This window comes from Maniola jurtina, chromosome 18 (assembly GCF_905333055.1).
Source record: "Maniola jurtina chromosome 18, ilManJurt1.1, whole genome shotgun sequence".
NCBI lineage: Eukaryota > Metazoa > Arthropoda > Insecta > Lepidoptera > Nymphalidae > Maniola > Maniola jurtina.
The window spans coordinates 2,154,523-2,169,333 of NC_060046.1; the positions used below are offsets into that span (position 1 = coordinate 2,154,523).

General features: G+C 40.3%; 1 protein-coding gene across 1 annotated transcript in view; it reads left to right on the forward strand.

The window, feature by feature from the left end:
- LOC123874317 (acetylcholine receptor subunit alpha-like 1) overlaps window positions 1–14,811 on the forward strand; it is a 336,305-nt gene that overhangs the window by 145,320 nt on the left and 176,174 nt on the right. The window lies entirely within an intron of this gene.

Consider the following 14,811-nt stretch of genomic DNA (forward strand, 5'->3'; position numbering starts at 1 on the left):
TGCCAAAAATTACGTCAATCCATTGCTTCGTTGCGACGTGATTGAAGGACAAACCAACAAAGAAGTACACTTTCAATTTATATATGGATATTTATATGGGTAGTAAATAGTAATATAGTAAACTGACAGTGAAAATAATTATATACTTTCATCAACTTAATACTAAAGCTACGAGAGAAAGTAGCATTAGTTGAAATTAATAACAGAGGAATCAACTAACGAGAAACTAGGTTTATAAATATAAACTCAAAATAGTACTTTAATCACGATTGAATCTAATATTCCATTACTGCTGAAACAGTTGACAGTGTTGAATTGTAGAGGGAAGATAATTTATAGCCCGAGCGTGGTACGACTAGAAATAGCTTTGGATCTAGTACTTCACGTAGTTAGCAAGCTGCTGGCAGTAATTTCATCATTAGGGTGCGTTTCCATTGAAGCGGAGTGGGGTAGAGTAGAGCTGATCTGAGCAGACTAGAACTCCTTCAAGTCCTCAAAGTCCATCAGTCAAAGTCTACCCTATCCATCGCGCCGTCTCATCCCGCTTCGCGTCCTTTGCTTGGCACTACAGCAGGCGCTCGACCTGTCCGTCCGTACCTGTATTTTATTTGAAAGTCCGTTCAGCTTCACTTACACAGTTTCCACTGCTGTGGAGTGGAGATTTCGATTTGCAAATTCATGGTCCGCTCCACTCCACCCAGATCCACGTCAAGATCTCAGACCCACTAGACCTTACTTATTTTCTGAGAAACAAAATGTGTGGAACAGAGCAGTGTTAGTGAGTAGGGATCTTAGACCATTAGGCCTCGTTCAGAGAGGCGTAATTCGTTATTGTGTAGTGTGGTGCGGTCAAATGAAACTTATGTTGATATATGAGAGCGTTCATGCAGAAGCGCTGGCACGCACATTTGACTTAATATACCTACAGATTAGGATGCCTTTCCACCAGAGTTGTGGTTTGTAGCTAATCGGTGAGGAAACCAGGTAAGCTACAAAACTATGTGTCTATTGCCACCAAAACTTGCGCTTTGCGCAAGCTAGCTGTGTGAGAAGATGAAGCTATGCGTCATACTTCCCGCAGCTACACCACTCGCGCATCCTTAGCTCGCACTCTTAGCTCGTGTGCTTAGCTCGCATTCTTAGCTCGTCTCCTTAGCTCGCATCGCTTCTACTAATATGTAAAAACGAGCGTGGTACGACTAAAAATAGCTTTAGATCTAGTAGTTATATACTTAGCAATTTACTGGCAGTGATTTCATCCTTAGTATCCTCGTTCATGGAGGCATGAGATGTTGTGTCGTGTGGTACGGTCAAATGAAACTTATGTTGATATAATATGAGAGCGTGCATGCGGAAGCGTTGTTACGCCCGTTTGGCTTAATATACAGATTTACGCTGCCTTTCAATCAGAGTTGTATGTAGCTAAGCGAGCGAAGTTAAAGCTAAATTACGAAGCTATGTATTTATTTCCACCAAAGTTAAGCGGAGCGGCAAAATTTGTTATGTATGCTTTGCGTGAGATAGCTGTGCGACAAAGATGCACGACGCGAGCTAAAGTACGCTTAGTCAATGGTTGTGCTTCACATTTGACACAGCTACACTACTCCCGCATTTCTAGCTCGCATCTTTAGCTCGCATGCTTAGCTCGTATTCTTAGCTCGTGTCCTTAGCTTGCATCGCTTCTGTTAATATGTAATACAAGACCATGGTTCAACTAGAAATAGCTTTAGATATAGTAGTTACGTAGCAAGCATGGTGGCAGTAATTTCATGCTGTCAGTTTCATCCGTCCACGATATGTCGGTACAAAATCACTGTACAAAAATCATAACCCTTCCTTTCGGCTTTGCCGTAGTCGGGTAAAAATATCACCCAATACATATTCAGACGCAAATATTTCAGAATTAAATCAAGCGTGACACAAAAAATCGGTGTCATTTACTCTGAAGATATACGGAGTTACGGAGCTTAAGGTCTTTACGTCACCTACACCTTTAACGTAACTTATTTTCTTGACATGTAGATTACTGGGATCACCCTGTAGAGACTCGGTGATAAATGTTTGTGCGTAACACATTTGAATATTGTAGAAGTTACTTAGTTGGTACGAAACAATAGAATTGAAATTCCCTTGATAAAATGGATGACAGTATTTTAACAAAATATGTTACACTGTTTTACTGTATGAAACTGTAGAATCAACTTACTTCGGTGGTGTTTCCACTAGATTACAAAATTTTGCATTTATAACATGGATTATGATGCGTAGAGATTATTTCGGGATGATACGCGATGAACTGGATGGATGAAGAACGTTCATACAGATGGTGCAGTTAAACTTTAACTAGGTAACATTCAATATATTCAATAGTAGGTACAATTAAACCCCTATTTTCCAAGCTTAACATCGCCGAGCCCTACACAGCTGGGTACTAAGAACTCAGACGGTTTAGAGCGCTTTATCACAGTTAGCAATTAACTGTGAAACTGAACTGCATCTCAAGTAACGAAATTCACCATAATTTATTGTAAACAAAGTTTTGAATTTATTGTAAGTAGTTGGTTTCTAAACTCATTGCTGTGATTCCTAAACTCGTTGCAATCGCATTGCTGTCTCCTAAGTGGGTATTAAAATCATTACTTTACGTTAAGTTACTAATGCGCCAACCTTTTGGAGTGCATTCCGAAAGGTCGCCGGTTCAAATCCCACCCGTTGGACTATTGTCGTACCTACCACACCTACTACAAGCTTTATGTTTAATTGGAGGGGAAAGGGCAATATTAGTCATGATTAGCAGGGCTGATATTCTTTTAGAAAAAAATAAACTTTTAAGCTCTTGCTGTTCTTGCAGCAGCAAGCAGCTAAGATACCTTTGTATCAGGAGACACCTGTGAAAATTACGTCACTGAAAGTTCGGCGGCAGAATTATCGGTCGTTGTATTTATTCGTTGGCATAGGTATGGTTTGCGCAAAATTTTTAAGTTTATTGAACATCCGCTGAACGTTCAGCCACCAGCTCCGCGAACCGATCTTTCAGTCGCGTAACGGATGTTGATGTGTCGTTCATTATGCAATTATACATTGCATGCGTTTTCGTCAAAACAATCGCCTGAGTGGACGTACGGCGTTAGACCGAACATTGCAAAACTTAGTAGACATATTGTCGTAGTAACTTGAAAAATATTGCAAACGTACTCAACTGACGTAATTTACGCAAGTGTTCGGTGACTCTTGTCTAGAATTCTGTAAACTTAACACACATAAATACAATTTGAAAAGCGGCGTTTAAAACTGTTTGTTTGCGCGTCAAAGCATCATCTAAATTGCGCGACCAAATTGACTACGAAGCGGGAAGGTCAGCCACACGGTAGTTGCTTCCCACTATACTTATGGCGCCATGCACCCTACGCGACTACAACAATCACGTAGGCATCCACGTATAGATTCACTTTGTGGATGTTTCCGCATCGAGTTCTGCATTCGCGCAGGTGTGGCCGTAGCTTTATACTATTAGCAGTACATAGAACACCAATTTATAAACCGGTGAAATTGAAAATGTTTATAATAACCGTCGAAATAGGCTGCACAGGGAACAAACGCTTCAAAAAATCGCATCAATTTGTCAGTGCTCTGTTTACGGAAGAATTAACGATGCTCACAACCAAGTTATTTGTCAATCGTGATCTCGACACATTTGGCTTTGGCTTTCCTTATTTTTAAGCCGTGGAAAGTTCGGAAAAATACTGTTTATTGCGCTGCGATACGTGAAACAAATTCGTCTCTGTCCGTAGAGATTTATATCGGAACGGTTTATATGCCATTTGCCCTTTAGGGCAGATGAATTGATAAAATTGTGCACACACCTACATAATTAAGATGACGAACAGTTTGTCTTATAACTTAATTTTAGCATCTATTAGTTTTATTTTTAAAGAAATAAGTAAGTACTTACCTTTATTTTGATATAATTCAAATAAAATTTCACTAAGTACTTTCAAAGCTAGAAATAGAAGTTTAGAAGGATAACTCAAAGACATTTTTGTCGAATAAATTCAATTTGAAAATAAAAATTTAAAAAATTGTTAATAGATAATAGAATTTTTAAGCTCAATAAAATGTTTAACTAAACCGTGGTTAATTACTAATTGCTTGGTGAAATCAGGTATCTCTTAATTTTATGCTCGCACCTATAACGTAATAATATCTATTATAGCTTCATCTACCTAAGCTAAACTGTCTCCTGACATGTAGAACAGAAATTCGCTAGAAGAATATAATCCGCAAAGAGATAAAAGAGTACTCGAGCAAACGAAATTATTACAATTTGCATCCGGGAGACTTGGATCAGCGTGAAACCGAAGAATTACATTCAAGAATTGGAATGCAATTTATTCGGAACACGGTCGCGACGAGTTCCGGTCGATATCGGGAGCTTTAACCCGTCATGACTGCACACGTTCATTGACCGTGCTTTTGAATATTTTGATACCTATACCTCCCACGTAAACTGTTGTATCCCACAAAACCGCAATTTTTCAACAACTTTGGAATGATGTTTTACGCCGTCCTTTTTTGACAAATAGAATGTGGGGTATATATATATATGACTCCGCTGGTGTTAAATGATACACCCAAAGTTATGTACACTGGTTTATTGTTACCCACATTATATAATACACAATAAGAAAATTTACACTAAAGTTGTATTTACAATGCTAACTAATTATTTACATGGAACAGAATGCGTTCTATTCATTATCGCGAGTCGTCCACGAAGGGGACGCAACGAGTGTCAAAGTAGACTGATGAAACGCACTGAACACTGGGAATCTGGGGAAAGCCTTTTTATAGTCTTTCCCCGTCCACCGAACTTGTTTACGCCAAAGCCAGTAAATACCGGTTCTTACCGGCTGCGCGCAGGTGTGTTTAGCAGGTGCGCTCGCAGCTGCGATATGCCGGTGGCATTCTTGGAATTTGCCCGCCGCGATTTACCGTCGTCACACAACAAACAGTTGCGCGACGACCAAAACGCGGTCTAACCAACCTACAGTGGTCGGTCGCCACATCAGCCCCCCCGGAGACCTTTAGGGTCGATAAAAATCCGGGAACCTAACTCGGCGACCAGAGCGAGAGGTAGTTTGACCTGCAGGTGGTCGCTCTGAAGGAGGGACCGCGATAGAATCCCTCGCAGGTAGAACAGCAGCTGTTGGAGTAACGCTACCTGGTTTATCCGTTAGGATATAGGCTGGCTTCAACCTGTCTATCGAAACGGTAACTATTTTGCCTGCTACGTCGATCTTAAAAAACTTATCATTCCGTTCCACCACCCTAAATGGGCCGGCGTATGGAGGTTGCAACGATCTTCTGACAAAATCCTGTCGTAAAAAGACATGCGAAACCGTTGACAAGTCTTTAAAAACGAATACTTTGCTCGAACCATGGCGAGCAATGGGAGTAGGTTGTAACTTCTTCATATGAAGACGGAACCTGTCAAGAAAATCGGTGTAGTCAGTCTGTTTGTCAGCAGATGGCTCGAATAGATCGCCGGGTAGCCTGAGTGGCTCTCCATAAACAAGCTCGGCACTGGACGCTGAAAGATCGTCCTTCCATGCACTGCGAATTCCTAATAGAACGAGTGGAAGTTGTTCGGTCCAACTATCATTCGCGTGACACATTAATGCTGCTTTAAATTGTCGATGGAAACGTTCCACAAGACCATTGGCAGCCGGATGGTACGCAGTCGTTTTAAGGTGTTGGGAACCGATGCTTGCTGACAATTTGCTGAAGAGATGCGACTCAAATTGCTTTCCCCTATCCGTTGTTACCTTTAATGGACACCCGTAACGGGATATCCATGAGGAAATAAAAGCTTTAGCAACACTCTCCGCTGTTATATCATGAAGTGGTACTGCTTCAGGCCATCGCGTGAATCTATCGACCGCGGTGAAACAGTACCTGTACCCGTCAGAAACAGGGAGAGGACCTACTAAGTCTATGTGGACGTGAGAAAAACGGCTAGACGGAAGTTTGAAATCGCTAACTGGGGCATGTACGTGACGCGAAACTTTAGATTTTTGACAGGCGATACAGGAGCTTGCCCAGTTGCGGCAATCTTTCCTAATACCTGGCCACACGTATCGCTCAGTCACCAATTTAATAGTGGTCCTGGCGCTAGGGTGGCTTAACCTATGAAGGTTATCAAAAACTATCTTTCTAAACTCTGGTGTTATATAAGGGCGTTGCTTAGTACCAGAAACGTCACAAAATAATTTTACAGATCCGTAATGTACTTTTTATAATTTAAGAGACGAACCGTTTCGTAATAATTCCCTTAATTCGGAATCTGCAGCTTGTGAATTAGCTAACGCGTTTAATAGTTCATCCACCGGTGCAACAGCCTCCGTCCTTGATAGCGCGTCCGCGACCACGTTGTCTTCTCCGGCGATATACCGAACATCCGTAGAAAACTGCGATATGAAATCAAGATATCGAAATTGCCGCGGAGAACACGAATCCAAGGGTTTTTTAAATGCAGAGACTATCGGTTTATGATCGGTAAGTATGTAAAAAGGTTTTGATTCGACCATATAACGAAAGTATTTAACCGACTCGTAAATCGCCAACAGCTCACGATCGTACGCGCTGTACTTACTCTGAGCTGGCGTTAACTTCCGCGAGAAAAAACCGAGCGGCTGCCAATGCCCTTGAACTTGTTGCTGGAGAACCGACCCGATAGCGGAATCAGACGCATCCGTAACGATAGCAAGAGGGGCAGATGAATCTGGATGAGCCAGAAGGGCAGCATCAGCAATATTCTCTTTGCACTTGTTAAAAGCTTCTTCTAAGGCGGGAGTCCAGTTAATTTCGGTACTACTTTTAACTGCTGGACCACTAAGCAGACCGTGAAGAGGAACCTGTAACTTAGCAGCACCAGTAATAAAACGTCTATAAAAATTTAACGCACCTAGGAAACGCCTAAGGTCCCGAATAGTCTTTGGCCGCGAAAAATTTCGTATGGCCTGGACTTTATCTCCGATAGGTTTAGTTCCGTCAGGAGAAACCAGGTAGCCTAGGAACTCTATTTCCTGAACACCGAACACGCCTTTGCTAGCATTAAGCAAAATGCCATGTTCGTTGAAACGCTGAAAGATTATGCGTAGGTGCTCGACATGCTGTGCCTCATCGGCCGAAGCGATGAGCACGTCGTCGATAAATGGAAAACAGAAATCAAAATCCCTTAGGACTTCGTCCATAAAACGCTGAAACGTTTGGGCCGCGTTGCGCAAACCGAAGCTCATGTATGGAAATTCGAAAAGTCCGAAAGGTGTCGTGATTGCCGTTTTTTGTACATCATCAGGCGCTACAGGAATCTGATTATAAGCACGCACTAGGTCTAGTTTACTAAAAATTTTACAACCGTGAAGATTATGAGAGAAATCGGCGATATGCCGTACCGGGTATCGATCCGGTACGGTACGAGCGTTAAGCGCCCGGTAGTCACCGCAAGGTCTCCAACCCGTGTCCTTTTTAGGCACCAAATGTAAAGGCGATGACCAAGGACTCTCAGAACGGCGCGCGACACCCGTGCGAACCATATCTTCAAACTCCTGCTTCGCTATTTTTAACCGATCAGGCGCCAACCGCCTCGGCCGAGAGCAGGCAGGCGGGCCAGATGTAGTTTTTATAAAATGTTGCGTTTGATGTTTACATTCCCGCTCTAGAGGAGATCCAGTCGGCCTCACAATGTCAGGGAACTCCATCAGCAATTGGTGGTATTTAGAATCACCAGTAACCGCGACTTTGACCTTAGGGTAAGCGCATGCGGATGCAACCAGGGCAGCTGATGTAAGCGACGTAGTCTTATCAACTAAACGAGCGCCTCGAACATCAACAAGTAAATTATAAAAACATAAAAAGTCAACGCCAATAATAGGTTTGCTGACATCGGCAATTATAAAACGCCAGTTAAAAGAGCGGCGCAGACCTAAATCTAAGGTAACGCTTAGCCAACCATAAGTAGCTGTGACGGTGTTATTGGCAGCAAAGAGTTCAAAGTTCGTCTTTGGACGTTGCCGTTTACCTAAATAACTAATCGGGAAAACGCATAAGTCCGATCCCGTATCAACTAAAAACTGCACTTTAGTCTTTGCGTCGGTTACGAACAATCGACCGCACACCGAATCACACTTATGGTAGGGGACCGAATTACACTCTTGGTACGGGGGAGAATCAGACTCGTGGTAGGGGATCGCGGCCGACGTAGACGGCCGCGCTACTTTAAAAAATGGCACGGTGATTTGCACTTAGCTGCCTTTGCGCCGAACTTCTCGTGATACCAACACAGAACCTGGCCGTCGGCGCGGGAGTGGCTGCGCGACTTGTGTGCGCCGCAGCCGCGTCCGCGCGGTCTCGAAGGGTGCCGCCCGGTGGTGCGGTGACCACTCACCGCCTCCAGAGCTTCGAATCTCGCCGCTAAATCATCTAATTTCCTATTCACTTGGGTTAACGCGAAAGAAGAAAACGCGGCGGCGACCTGCGTATTATGCGCGGGCGAAGCCTCATGGACCTTGTCGGCCAAGAGGGCCACCTGGTCTAACGGTAAGCTTTCCTGCATTGCAATGATACTTTGCAGCAGGTTAGGCAACCGGCTCGACCACAAGGTGCGTAGGAATTCGTCGGGATATCCGGCGCCCGCCAAACTCCGTATGTGCCGCAAAAACTGACTAGGTTTGCGGTCACCCAGCTCCTCACTCATTAACAGCTGTTTGAGCCGTTCACCGCGCGACGCGGATAATCGTTCGATGAGCTGAGTTTTTAAAATTTCGTATTTATTTTCCGAGGGAGGGCTCACAATAACATCCTCGACCTCGGCCGCGTATTTGTGTTCGAGCACTGAGATCACGTGATAAAACTTGGTATTGTCCGCGGTGATGTTAGCTAAAGAAAATTGTCCTTCAAGCTGCGCGAACCAAAGTTTTGGTTTCTCAGGCCAAAACGGTGGAGTTTTAACACCGATCCGGAAAAGTTTAGAGTCAGTCGCGTTTTCACTCGCGCACTGTGTGTCCGGCATTATTTAAAATTTTACGTAAAAATAATAAAAATTAAAAATAATTTACGTAATTATTTAAACACAAATATTAAAAATGTTGATTTAAAATTGTCGGAAAGTCACCAATATGTGGTGACTAATCACGTCGGAAGTCACCAATATGTGGGGTATATATATATATGACTCCGCTGGTGTTAAATGATACACCCAAAGTTATGTACACTGGTTTATTGTTACCCACATTATATAATACACAATAAGAAAATTTACACTAAAGTTGTATTTACAATGCTAACTAATTATTTACATGGAACAGAATGCGTTCTATTCATTATCGCGAGTCGTCCACGAAGGGGACGCAACGAGTGTCAAAGTAGACTGATGAAACGCACTGAACACTGGGAATCTGGGGAAAGCCTTTTTATAGTCTTTCCCCGTCCACCGAACTTGTTTACGCCAAAGCCAGTAAATACCGGTTCTTACCGGCTGCGCGCAGGTGTGTTTAGCAGGTGCGCTCGCAGCTGCGATATGCCGGTGGCATTCTTGGAATTTGCCCGCCGCGATTTACCGTCGTCACACAACAAACAGTTGCGCGACGACCAAAACGCGGTCTAACCAACCTACAGTGGTCGGTCGCCACAAGAACATTAGATATATGACTCATACATACTAACTTTAAAAATTGTGTTTACTTACAGCAGTTTTGTAGAAAGCGTAAAATAAATAAAAATAGACGTTGTTATCAGATGAAACTGGTCAGTCTGACAATTTGTACTTGGCCAACATGGTGCACTTGCTCCAAATGGATGGCCAAACCCCATACATTCTGGGAAGAGACCCATGCTCAATAATTGGAATGCAATTTATTCGGAACGTGGTCGCAACGAGTTCTGATCGATATCGGGAGGTTCCGTATCCGTTGACCGTGCTTTTGAATATTTTTTCGGTTACCAGGTTATAGATTTACTGTGGTCCAGGTGCATGGCAGACGATTAAACTTTTACTAGCAGTGCGCCAGGGCGAGATATTTTAATCGACTGTATCGACTGTCCGAACATCTTGATAGTTTTCGATAGTCTTTGAGAACCGTCGAGGTGTTTAAACAATCGAAACAATCTTCTAACTCGAGTCTGAGATATCAATGCCATTGGGATAACGACTAACTAGGTAGAATTTATGCAATCAATAATAATTCAAAGTTTATTTTTATTTATCATTATCGGGAAAATGGGAACTCTGACGAGTTTGAATTTTTAATTAATTGTAATGGTGTACATAATCTCTCAGGTCTAAATCTAGCACTGTCTTTTTCACAGGGAGCGTTTGGAAAGAGATAGTAATACATTTAGACTTGTCAATTAAGTTTAGTTTAAAGAAGTAATACCAAATGGAATGGGCATATAGAATGAATACATGTGGAATATAGAAAGACATTCTCCCTAATTTTTCCGCAAAAGAAATATCAAAAAATAAAAGAATTTATCGTTTGAATGAAGACGTGGTTATTTAAATAAATGGGGACGTTAAACTGGAAATAATTTGGAGAGTCGGCAGCGTTTTACTTGATGGAGTGTTGGTGAAGGAAACTCTGGTTTCACGCAAATTGCTCAAGATTTTGCGAGCATTTCTATTGTTAGCCTGGAAATGTGATTTGCAAGTCAAGTAATAAAATTTAACCATTCACTTATAGAGTACTTTGAACAGTTTATATTTAGAAACTATTTAAATAAGCCTTAGTTACAGACACAATGTATAGGTATCATCATCATCATTAGCCTGTGGAGTCCACTGGTTGGACATAAGCTTTCCATAAAGAGCGCCACTACACCCGGTCCTCCAGCCACCCGGCCTTCCTTATCCAGCCACTTCCCGCCAGCCTTTTTATATAGTCGGTCCATCGTGCTGGAGAGCGTCCCACACTACGCTTGCAATAGTAAGGAACTATTTAAATAAACCTGAAGTTTAGATTTCTTATAAAATAACCGTGAAACCAACTGTAACTAGAATTGAGAAAATTCTGCTAAATCTGTAAAAAGTACCAAAAATCTTCATCACTATTTATTTAAATAAAACACACACACACACACACACACGAACATCCACGAAATGTTGTAATTATTTATTGTATAATATTTTCTAAGTCTATTCTGTTAAAATATTTTTTATAATTTTTTAAATAACATCTTGTAGTTTTATGTAAAACGTAGATTAAGATTGTAAAAATAATTTTGTGCACCTACTCTGTTGATTACGAACGAATAGATAAAATAAAAATAAAATAAAAAAACCTTAAAGTTAGCAAGAACTGAAATTGAAATGCTTATGAATTTAAACGTTCATTAAAAGCTAAGTTTATTAGAGGTAAAAAAGGTCCATCGTTCTGAAAACTCCAGACGGTAAAAAAACAGGTTCAGTGCGAGTCGACAACGACACACGAAGGGTTCCGCACCATCATACAAGAAATCTCAAACCTTTAGGCATAGCAAGCAAGTTAATGACCGACAGCTCCATCTTGATTATTTGGTCGGGGCCACAAATCTTTAATTTTTTTGTAATGTAACCACAAACTTACGGTTTTTCGGATTTTTCCCTTGACATTGTTGCCTTCCATGATTTTAGGTAAATGGAAAATACCCTATAGGTGTTGATTCCCCCAAATTGCCAGACAGATAGTCAATGAAATCATCCTATGAGCACTCCGTTGACTATCTGTCTGTCAATTTGGTGGAACTCTTTTTCCTTTTGAGGTACAGAACCCTAATAAAGGACATAAAAATAACGCTACAGGCCAAAAATAAAATCTCTAAACACTTCCTCGGCTCATGAAATTCTTATAAAGGAGGTAAAAAAAGTTTAACAGACTATAAAAGCAGTATCGATTTAGCAACGTTTTGCATAAAATTGTTTTCATTAACCGTTGACGCAATTTTCTTTGTCACGTCTCCTCTTTAAATATTCTTTTGACTACAAAGCTTATCTGAGTTAATTGAATACTTTCAAAGATTTATGCCCTCCGTACCTAAGTTTAGTTTCGGAATTAATGTTGTTAATTAAGGTTACTTGCAAGTTCACTCCGCATTATGCATTCACTTTAAATCCTGTGACTGTACTTGTACATCGTGAAACTTAAACCACTTTTGAACTTTTGTTTTAAACCAGCTGATGGCTGTGAGTTGATCCGCGTTAATTTTGGTTTTGAAAAACCCAGAATCTTTCTGATGATCCAGTAAGTATAAAAGTCCTACTATGCATCTCTCACATACATAAGCTAAACTATGTAGCATAACAAAGTTATTAAAAAAATATTCTCGCTTTGACACCAGATTTTTTTCAATTAAATTCTATTAATTTATTTTCTGTCAACATGATCGAATGTAACATGTATTAATAATTATTTTTCTGATTTTGAATAAATCATATATTTAATCTAGTAGGTATTTGTCCTATTTTCTTTTTAAAATATCTCGAAAGGTAAAAATAGAAGAAACAAAGTAATCAATGCTCAACGAATTAGCAAGCTGACATAGCAATGGGTAGGACATGTCCATCGCAGAATCGATGGCACACGTGTTCTGGAGTGGAGACTGCGTACCAGCAAGTGCAGTGTGCAACGACCTCCAACTCGATGACAAATGAGGATCATCTGTTGTGGCGTGCTCTTAGAAGGCTTATTGTCGATATCACTGAATCTTACACTATTTAAGCTAGCGGTATTAGCCTAGAGTTTACGAGTTAATATTAGTTAATTAATAATCATTATTTATTCAATTAATAATGATATTATGCAGGTACTTTCTGTAGATATTTAGCAATAAGCGTTAGTTGTCATCCTACAGGCCTTTCATTGACACAATATGGTGACAGCGGTGGGATTCGAATCCACGCCCTTTTGGACTGGCGTGCTGAAAGTACACAAATTGTATTGTGTTCATTGACACAATAGTATTTATTATTATTAATTACATGATGACACACGATTTTCAGGCATCAGTAAATAGTGATAGTCCAATAAATTATTACTGGGCAATATGTAGAATCCGTAGATATTAACCGGCCAAATTACTAGCAAGCAAGCGTCGAAAAATGGCATTCTCGTCGACAGAGAATAATTGCCGGTCGACTGACGGCGGGTTGCAGTTAATTCCACTTATTTGTATTTCAAACGCCGTATTCTGTTCACTTATTTCTTTTTTTTGTGTTTACAGCTATTATGGTGCTTAATAATCATGTCTTAATAGTGTAAGGTTCAGTGATATTTAAAAATATCATGATCAACCCATCACTGCCTCACAATTTCTGTACGGGTTAAAATCAAAGAGTTACCGCGGGATTTTTACAAAACATATGTATATTCACATGAATCAAGTCACGGGCATCAGCTAATCAGCGAATAAACGTTGTATTTGATTTTATCAACTAAATATTCAATACTAAGCTCCTAGGATTATATCGGGCATAATTTGTTACATACAAATGTTCATTACAAAACCTCAATAGCTCACTATTTACATTCACCATAATTATAATATTAAACTGATAGTAATCCCCAAATGATATTAATTTTACATTTCGGATAATAGATTAAAATTTCAATATCAAGTAATTCACAAACAAATTACAACTAACTCAAAACCGTGCACACAATTGTACATTTCAAAACCTCAAACACTAATATAATACTGTTTATTAAAGTTTATCGAATGCTAAAGAATAATCAAGCAAGGAATTTCTCAATACTTGATCATATCAAAAATGAGTAGTTCCGTAGAAAAACCAAAGTAACTGACATAGCTCAACGGGTAGCAAAGCTGAGGGCTCCTTCCGTCACTCGTTTCATACAAACGTAGTTCCAATTTTATTTGAATATTAAGCAACCAAAGTCCATGAAATTTTCCAGACATATTCTAAAAACTAATATCTATGTCTGTGGCTTTCCAGATTTCTGATAAAATATTCGGTTTCAAAGTTACGCGGTCTTAAAAATTTTCATACAAATCTTTGAGCCCCTGTAATTTTAAAACTACATATTTTTAGAAAAATCTAAAACACCACAGACACAGATATTAGTTTCTAGAATACGTCTGCAAAATTTCATGGACTTTGGTTGCTTAATATTCAAATGAAATTGGAACTACGATTGTATGAAACGAGTGACGGAGAGAGCCCTGTTAAAAGGCGCGGCTCCATCCCACTTTATGTAATGGTATGTGGAGTCCGCCAATCCTTAGTTTTGACCAGCGTGGTGGTATTTTTTTTTTATTCAGATACAAGCTAGCCCTTGACTGCAATCTCACCTAGTTGTAAGTGATGTTGCAATCTAAGATGGAAGCGGGCTAACCTGGAAGGAGCACGGCAATTTTTATCAAACCCATATCCCTTTGGTTTTTTTTTTAAATTTATTTATTTATGTTCCACACGGCGTCGTACCGGAACGCTAAATCGCTTGGCGGCACCCAAGGATACCCAGAAGGACCAGCGATGGTGATGATGATGATAAATTAATTGTACTAAAATCGATTTCATCCGAATGTTTTACAGCGAAATTTCGGTACGATTCCCATTACGTTGAGCAAACGATGCGATGAAAAAATTTAGGGCCGGAGTACCTACCTACTCCGAGCGCTTTCAATTCGCTTTGAAAACTGCATTGATTGAATGTACTGTTGAAAGAAGGAACCGAACATTTTTATTATGCATTGAAATATTACCTAATAGTGTAAGAAAAATTTTGAGCGCAGAAGTGAAAAGAAAAATTCGATTTT